Genomic DNA, 9,766 nt, shown 5'->3' on the forward strand with positions numbered 1-9,766 from the left:
CTGAGCACAAAGTTATGTTTCATAAATTATTTCTTTATTTATTAATCGTAATACAGCGCTTACTTTGTTAACGTGACTGAATTGTTTGCTTTTGTCTTTATTTCTTATTACATAAGTCTCTTATACTTTATACTTTTATGATGGCTTTTATTGTTCATTAAAACTGACATTTAACAAAAAAGGCAGAGTTGTGCTTGTCATATTTCATTTTATTATACATAGTGAATCAGAGTATATGTGCACATATTACCTATATTAATGTTTTATATTTTTAAAATGAAAACGAAAAGAGGGTTGTGTTTTATATTTTGAAGAAAACGAAAAGGCAGTGGTGTTTGATATCATTTCGTTTTATTGTAATGTGTGTACGCGTTGCATGAACCACATTTTTGTGGCTATTAATATTTTAAATGAAACAGAAAAGAGGCAACGTTGTTTGATATAATTTCGTTTCACTGTAATATGTGCTTTCCCTGAACTACACTTTTGCAGCTATTAATATGATTACATGAAAACAAAAAGAGGCAGTGGTGTTTAATATCGTATTCGTATTGTAATACAGTGTAGATAACTTAGGCGAGCTGACTGACATTATCAAGTACGCTGCTGTTTCATTTGCAGAATTACTGGACTTGTGTCCTCCTGTCCTCGGGAGTTCGCACTCCCGAGTTGAACTTGCAAAGTCCGAACTACCGAGGACACAAGTCCAAACCAACGTACTTGGTATTGAGAAACGGCCAGTGAGAGAGTGTAGGATACATAGAACTTTTAAAGATTTTTCTTGTAAATATTTGTTTAAGCTATTTTAAGGCTATATAAGCATTTCTAAAACAATTATCTAAAAGTATATGACATTAAAGTACATATCAACTAATTATATGTATTAGTTTTCATTCTGACACATTAAGAATGAGCTAAACAAGGTTAGGGTTAAAAGATGCCTTATCCTATGACTCCTGTGAGTTTTCATTTTTTGTTGACCCCCAAGCATGATACATTTATGAAACTAAGCATGTTTCCTAAGAATGACTTGTTCTCTATATGTAAAAAGTTTTGAAGAGTTTAGATAATGCACTTTAAAGATATATATTTAAAAAAATACTGTTTTGTTTTTTGCTGTTAATTTAATAAATCCCCATGGCCACACCATTCAAGATATCCATATAGCAATTTAGGTTCCTCAATGTTTTGGCATCATGATTTTTGATTTTTCTAAAAAAAAAAAAAAAAATCTACATTCAAACCAAAATAGCCCACTTTCTGTTGGTCATAGCTAATGACTGTAAATTAGAAAGTTGTCTGGCTTGATGAGAACAATATATGTACGGAGTTTGGTGACTGTAGCTAAAACTACCCCACGCCGCTCCCCACTTTTGTCAAAAGGTGGCACTATAGAGCACCTGCTACACGCCCATTTATGAGCTTTTACCAATGTCTAACAATCATTAATGCTCATGTATGTGTTGAGTTCATGAAATTATAGGAACTGAACACAGGAAATGAATAGTAAAGTTTAATACATTGCCATGGCAACACTATTTAAGATATCAATCATCCCTTCACAGTTTTACATCAGCCATGTTTTGACATTATTCTGATGAAGTTTGAAGCAAATCGAGTAAAAATAAGAGGGTGATTTCAAAGTATTTTGAAAATGACACACTTCCTGCTGCCAGTTGCTGGCGCTATAATTTTGACTCATAATGGTCACATCTATGTGATCGACCTCATACAACCAACAAACTGAACTTTGATCAAAATCAGACACTGTATGCAAAAGTTATTAGACACTTCCGGTTTCTCATTTCTAATTTGTCGCCTCACCATGACCAAACTGATCGAGATCTCAAAAATCCCTTGCCAATTTTGCATCCCCAAAGTCTTAAAATCATGTTGACCGAGTTTTGTGGCAATCGGTTGAAAATCCATAGAGAAGTATTGCAAATTCCAGAGCATGCACTTCTCACAAAACCTTGAATAGCCAACTTCCTGTTGCTGTTCTTGTGAAGCATGTCAGCAAGAAAGTTTTTTGACCTGATGAGGTCTATATGTGTATGAATTTTGATGACTGTAGGTCAAACGGTGTGCACTACAGAGTCCCTCAAAAGTCGCCTTTTAAAGGCTTCTCCCCTATGGGCTCGGGCCCTAATTACACTGTTGACCCATCCCTTACACCTTAAACCACACTTAAACCAACCTATAACACCAAACCTGTCCCTAACCTTAACCATATCCCACCATAGCAGCAGAAGTGTTTTGCAATACAATATGAACACAATAAGTACATTGTACTTATTTATTTTATATAAGTACATAGTATTTATGGCCACTTAATATAAAGTGGGACCCAGTTTTAATAATAACACTAAACCTTAACAAGACTGTTGTCCCACAAAAAGTGACTTCCTGCACATCTTTGCTAGTTTCATGTCTCTTGTATCACACTATGCTCGCTTTCTTCTTACATAATAAACTAAAATATTTATTTTGCATTTCTTTTTTTTTTTCTTTCTTTTTATTTGGTAAGCAGAATAATTTACAGTTAGCCATCATTACAATGACTGGCAGAATGTACATTATTGCTTACACATTATTCATAAACATGATCTTTACACATGTTTGATATTTCCGAATATCAAACCAGGATTGCAAGCTGCATCCTGGCAGAATCAGTGTATAAAATGCTAAATGTACCTCTGACACCTGTTTCATCTGGAACTCCTGCAGCTGCTGCCGGAAGCCATAGTTTGGGCCCACAAAGGAGTGCACAGCCTTCACTGCAGTCAGACACTCTTCCCAGCTATAGTTGGTGACAGTCATTAGGTAAGCCACCACCATGATGGTACTGCGAGACACCCCAGTAAGACTGTAGCAGGAAGAGGGTCTGTTAGGTTGAGTTTGAACATGGTGAAGCATGAATATATAATATATTGTTTGACATGGAGATAATGTTCATTTACACAGACTGTAGTAAAGCTTATTACAAGAAAGGCAACAACATGAATGACCTGTTTATACTGTAATACTGGTAAAGGAAAAAAGCTGAATAATGCAAAATATTATTGTTTTTTATTTATTACAGTTAAACCAGGGTTTCTGTAAAGCTCCCCTAATATTTAAATATACCTTCTTATAAAGCTCACACCATAAAAGCTCACAAATATAAAACCATACTCCAGTGGAGACACATGGATAAAGCGTATGGACTCTTTTAAATGTTGAGACCTGCAAAAGAGACAAAACAGTGACATTAGCTGCATTACATCATTAAAGATATTGCAGATTAACACAGATTATGTTTTGTTAATTTTCAGTTTCAGTTCAGTTTTTTCTTCGTCTGATTTGCAGCGACATTAAAAAGTAGACAGACATAGGATACTGAAATATGCACAAACTTAATGTGAAGGTTGGTTTTATATATTTATTTATTGAACCATGAAAAGACATTCATTATATTTGAAAACTCATTAACTCAGTTGAGAGATTGCTTCAAGGTACTAATATGAAAAGTATGTTTTGGGCATTTCTTGAGAAAGTTCTATAAGAAGATTAAACATCTGAAAGATCTTTGAAATTTAATTTTAATAGTAAAGTTGCTAAAGCTAATGTACACATTTTCTGAGATTTACCACATAACAGTTTGTGTCAGGGATTACAGTTATCCAGCAATTTGAAAACCCCCAATTTGAGGTATGATTGGGAAACATGATATTGCAAAAACCTCCAAACTACTTTCCAAATAAAGGCTGATTTCTCAATAAAGCTAAAATGTTTATATAATGTTTCAGGGTTTAACACAAACCCTGACATATAACAGAACAAAATATGCAATTAATATCAATACTGTGTATATAATATTGGCATACACTGTAAACATGTTTTGTTGGTGATTCAGTGATGTTAAATAATTTTGATGTCACAAACAAGAAGCACATTTTTAGGTTAACATTTTTAATTGTATAAATAGTCACATTTATGAGCCAATTAAACAAAATTATCTACTGAAAATACAATAATAAATGGCATAATCCACTATGACTTATATTCCTTTTGATTTAAAAGATGATAAACCATACAACACAATTATAAAGATAAGTTTTTAACTTTTTCCGTGTTATTGTCATGCTCTTGATAATATCAGACAAATTGCACATAGGTTTTAACCAAAAGCAGAAAAATAGGAAGATGTTTTAAAGCACTATTATTCCTGCAGGTTTTTAAGCCACAAGTCATGTGTCATTAAAACTGTGTCATGGCTACCAGATAGGTGCTATTCATACTATGAGCGTATTGTGATTCTGACATCTTATTCTGATTCAACTTTAGTTTAATAAAAACCTACCCAAGCCCACTATTGCCAGTATGTTTGTGTGGCCACCGATTTGAGAGAAAGGACTTGTGTGATGAAACAGGCAGACTGACCGTTATCCTTATTTTAAAGTTGTGGGATTGTGACACAGGGGTTTTTCATAGGTCTAGTGACCAGTGCAGTTTCCTTCCCTAAGGATTGCATCAGGGGCATACTTACACCATCCAGACATCTATCTGATGTGTTTGTTTGTTTGCTTTTTTCCATCTGGAAAATTTCATGTTTAGAATATCTCTAAAACATTCAGATGTTATATTGACAATATTTGTTGAGCAATAGCATCACTCCAAATAATGATGCTATTAGAGTAATTACATTTCCCAGTGACTGGTGATATATATATATTTTTTTTAATCATTTGGAACCTTTTTATTGATTAAAGGTGCTGTATCAGTCATCCTCATCTCTCAATTGATAGTTAATTGCACCAAAACGTTGATGCTTCAAAAACTTCATAAAGACATTGTAAAGGTTTGGAATGATATAAGGGTGAGTAAATGATGACAGAATTTTCATTTTTGAGTAAAAATAATGGAGCACGGAGGTTAGTAAGGTTTGTGTGTGCATGTGCACGTGTGTGTGTGAGAGAGACAGGGAGCGATTGATTGAGTAAATATGTTTGACTGTTTTAGTCATGTAAGATTTGCTTGGCTTCAAAGAGCTTTATCGCTCTTAAGATGTGGTCACAAAAAAGGTCCATCTATTGTCAGTAGTGTAGCAATGTATGAAGCAAAACTCCAGTACACACCCAATTTAACCCCTGCATAAATACTCATAAAATTCCTAAATTGATAAACACACACACACATTCATGAATATGTGGTTTACAGGTACTCTATAGGCATAATGGTTTTTAAACTGTACAAACTCTATTTTCTATCCCCTTAACCTAGCCCTGCTCCTAAACCTAGCTATCAGACAAAACTTTCTCCATTTTTAGACCCCCTTCCCCCTCCCAAAAAAAAATAGTTTTAATGTTTACGTTGTTTTTTAATGTTTTTAATGTTAATTTTTAATGTTTACATTGTAGTATACATGTCATTATTCACATTTGTCTCCTCATAAATCATGTATATCACACAGGTATTCCTATCATTATGAGGACATTCCCTAGGGGTAAGGGCTTTTATACTGTATAAACTGTATTTTCTATCTCCTTACCCTTACCCTACCCCTCACACAAAACTCCCACACAGTCACTATTACAGAACAAACTGTTACATATTATTATTGTCACATGTTGACCCAGTTTTCCTCTGTTCCCTTATTGGTTAATTAACTCCTCACCTGTTTCTGTTCCCCCTTTGATTGCGTTGATTATTTAAAGCCTGTGTTCTCCCATCATTCTTTGTCTGCTATTATAAGTTTGCCTTATGTGTTTTGCTACTCCTTACTCCTGGAATTCTACTGTGGATTATTAATAAAAGACTTTCATTTGTCCTACTCCTCGTCGTGCGCCTCATTAGCGGACACGTAACGTTACAGAATAGCAGACCGATACAGTGAATTATTAAGCGGCGTTTTTCTTTGTTTATTTATTTATTTTTTTCTGTGCTCTCCCGGAATGGATCTGCCCGCCATCCAATCCCAAAGAGGATTTCGCCGCTTGCGTGGAGTGGGTGCTGGAGAATAATGGACTGTTTTTCTCCGTCTGCCCTGCCGAGGACGACTCTAGCCCCACTCCCGAACCAGAGACCAGCCAGCCGTCACCCCGATCTATGGAGACACTGCCTGAGCCCACTTCAGACGGAGAGCCTGAGCCCGCTGCGACTGAGCCTATACCATCCTCTGACCAAGTGCGTGAGCCGGCAACATCGTCTGTCGTCAAGGGAGTTTTGGTGGTGCTTGAGGTCATGGAGGGAAGCCCCGCCCACACTCCTACGACTGAGGGTGAGCTACTTCTGGTTTCTGGGAGATATGAAGAGGAACTGAAGGACATTTTCCAAATGGACCTTATTGACTGGTGGGGAGAAGTACAAACCTGTACCCCTGAATCTCCTGTGTCTCCGCTGGTTCCGTCCAGCCCTGAATCTCCTGTGTCTCCGCTGGTTCCGTCCAGCCCTGAATCTCCTGCGTCTCCACTGGTTCTGACCAGCCCTGAAGCTCCTGTGTCTCCGCTGGTTCTGCCCAGCCCTGCATCTCCTGTGTTCCCTCCCAGCCTCCCTCTCCCGCCTCCTCTCAAGCCAGCCAGTTCCTCACCTCCAGCTCCACTGATACCTGTCAGTCCCTCAGCTCACCCTCAGTCAGCGCCTGCCATGCGCTCTGTTCCGCCGCCTCGGGACTTCCAGTCTCCTGCTCCGCCCAGACATGCAGATCCCCTGTCTCCACTTCCAGCCTCCGAGCCTTGGACTACACCTCGGCCCTCCGACCCATCGGCTCCACCTCGGCTCCTAGCTCCCATGTCTCCACCGTTGCCCGTCATCCCTCCGGCTCCGCCTTGGTCAGTTGTCGACCATCCGCCGCCTCAGGACTCCACTCCTCTGGCTTTGCCTCGTCACTCCATCCCTCCAGCTCTGTCAGGCTCCTCCTTCCCTTCGGCTCCACCTTCATCCTCAGTCGCACCGGCTCCACCGCGGTCATCCGGATCCCCGCCTCCGCCTCAGTGGCCTGAGCCTTCAGCTCCGCCTTGGCCCTCCGGATCCTCAATTCTGCCCCGGCTCTCCGTCTGCCCCGTTCCACCTGGGTCCCCTCCTCCAGCTGCTCTGTCTCCGTCAGTCGGCCCCCTGGTGTTGTCGGCCCGTTCTCCACCATGGCTCCTCCCGCCGTCGACTCCGCCGTGGGCCACTATCCTGGCTGGCCTCTGGATGTCCACCTGGCTCCTCCTGCTCCGGGCTCCTCCCTGGCTCCTTCCTCCATCAACTCCACCCTGGCCCCATGAACTTTGTCTCTTCCCTATTGCCTGCCCTCCTCCTGCTCCACGCCCACCTCCAGAACCCCCACCCTCCCTCCTCTGTTGGACTGTTTTTGTCGGCGCTGGGACGCGCCGTTCCGGGAGGGGGCGTTATGTCACATGTTGACCCAGTTTTCCTCTGTTCCCTTATTTACATTTACATTTCATAATTTAGCAGATGCTTTTATCCAAAGCGACGTACAATATGAGAACCAATATGAGAACAATAGAAGCAATGAGACCATCGAGAGTGCAGCAGTATACAAGTGCCATGACAAGTTTCAGTTAGCCCAGCACAGTACACGTAGCTAGGTTTTTTTTTTTTTTTTTAATAGATAGAATAGGTAAGTGTTAGTATTAGTTGGTCAGATGCTGGCGAAAAAGATGTGTCTTTAGATGTTTTTTGAAAATGGATAAAGATTCAGCTGTTTGAATTGTGATTGGGAGGTCATTCCACCAGCTGGGCACAGTCCAGGAAAAGGTCCATGAGAGGGATTTGGTACCTCTTTGTGATGGCACCACAAGGCGTCGTTCACTTGCAGAACGCAAGCTTTTGGAGGGTGCATAAGTTTGAACTAGTGAGTTTAGATATATTGGTGCAGTGCTAGTTGTCGTCTTGTAGGCAAACATCAGTACCTTGAATTTGATGCGAGCGACTATTGGTAGCCAGTGCAACCTGATGAAGAGAGGGGTAACGTGAGCCTTCCTCGGTTCATTAAAGACCACTCTGGCTGCTGCATTCTGGATCAGTTGTAGAGGCTTGATAATATTTGCGGGAAGGCCTGCCAAGAGCACGTTACAATAGTCCAGTCTGGACAGAACAAGAGCTTGGACAAGGAGTTGTGCAGCTTGCTCAGACAGGAAGGGTCTAATCTTTCTAATGTTGTATAAGGCAAATCTGCAGGACTGGGCCGTTGTAGCAATATGGTATGTGAAGCTTAACTGATCATCTATCACAACTCCAAGGTTCCTGGCTGTCCTGGAAGGAGTTATGGTTGACGAACCCAGCTGTATAGAGAAGTTGTGGTGGAGTGATGGGTTGGCTGAAACCACGAGCAGTTCTGTCTTGGCAAGGTTGAGCTGAAGGTGATGGTCTTTCATCCAGCTAGAGATGTCACTCAGACAAGCTGCAATACGAGCAGCTACCGTCGGATCATCTGGTAGGAATGAGAGGTAGAGTTGAGTGTCATCAGCATAGCAGTGATAAGAAAAGCCATGCTTCTGAATGACTGATCCTAATGACGACATGTAGATGGAGAAAAGAAGTGGTGCAAGCACTGAGCCTTGAGGAACCCCAGTAGCCAGAAGTTGTGACTTTGAAACCTCACCCCTCCAAGACACCCTGAAGGACCTATCTGAGAGGTAAGTCTCGAACCACAGGAGCGCGGTTCCTGAGATGCCCATCTTTCTGAGAGTGGGCAGGAGGATCTGATGGTTAACTGTGTCAAAAGCAGCAGACAGGTCCAGTAAGATGAGTACAGAGGATTTGGAAGCCGCTCTTGCCAGTCTCAGGGCTTCTGTAACCGAGAGTAGGGCAGTCTCAGTAGAGTGGCCGCTTCTGAAGCCAGATTGGTTGTCATCCAGAAGATTGTTCTGTGCAAGAAACAAAGAGAGTTGGTTGAACACAACTCGCTCAAGTGTCTTTGCAATGAATGGAAGAAGGGATACCGGTCTGTAGTGTTCTAAAAGTGCTGGATTTAGAGAGGGTTTTTTAAGCAGTGGGGTTACCCGAGCCTGCTTAAATGCTGTGGGAAATGTACCAGAGTGAAGAGAGGTGTTGATAATGTGAGTACGCGCAGGTATGACTGAAGAAGAAATGGCCTGAAGGAGGTGAGTGGGGATAGGATCTGGCGGACAGGTAGTGGGATGATTGGAAAGGATGAGTTTGGAGACCTCCGCCTCCGAGAGAGGAGAGAAGGAGGTGAGAGAGTGTGTATTTGTCGGTAAGAAGTTATCAGTTTGTGGTGGGAGGAATTGGTCACTGCAATTTTCTTTACAAATAAAACAAGAACCATCAAAGTCATCAGCTGTAAGAGTTGATGAAGGAGGAGGGGGAGGAGGACAGAGAAGAGAAGATAAAGTTTTGAAAAGTGTGCGAGAGTCAGAACAGTTGTTGATTTTGTTGTGGTAGTATGTCGTTTTAGCAATGGAGATATTTGCAGAGAAGGAAGAGAGGAGTGACTGATACGCACTAAGGTCAGTAGAGTTTTTAGATTTGTGCCACTTACTCTCTGCAGCCCTTAGTTTAGCGCGATGTTCACGGAGAACATCAGACAGCCAGGGGGCAGAGGGGGTAGTGCGTGCTGGTCTGGATGAAAGGGGGCAAAAGTTGTCTAGGCAAGATGTTAGAGTGGAGCAAAGAGTGTCAGTAGCACTGTTTGTGTCCAATGCTGAAAACTGGGAGGGTGAAGGAAGTGCAGATGAAACCATTGAGGAAAAGCAAGAGGGAGAGAGAGAGCGTAGGTTACGGCGAAAAGTGATCTGTGGGGGAGTGTGTGCTATGTCAG

Source organism: Onychostoma macrolepis, chromosome 18 (assembly GCF_012432095.1).
Source record: "Onychostoma macrolepis isolate SWU-2019 chromosome 18, ASM1243209v1, whole genome shotgun sequence".
Classification (NCBI taxonomy): domain Eukaryota; kingdom Metazoa; phylum Chordata; class Actinopteri; order Cypriniformes; family Cyprinidae; genus Onychostoma; species Onychostoma macrolepis.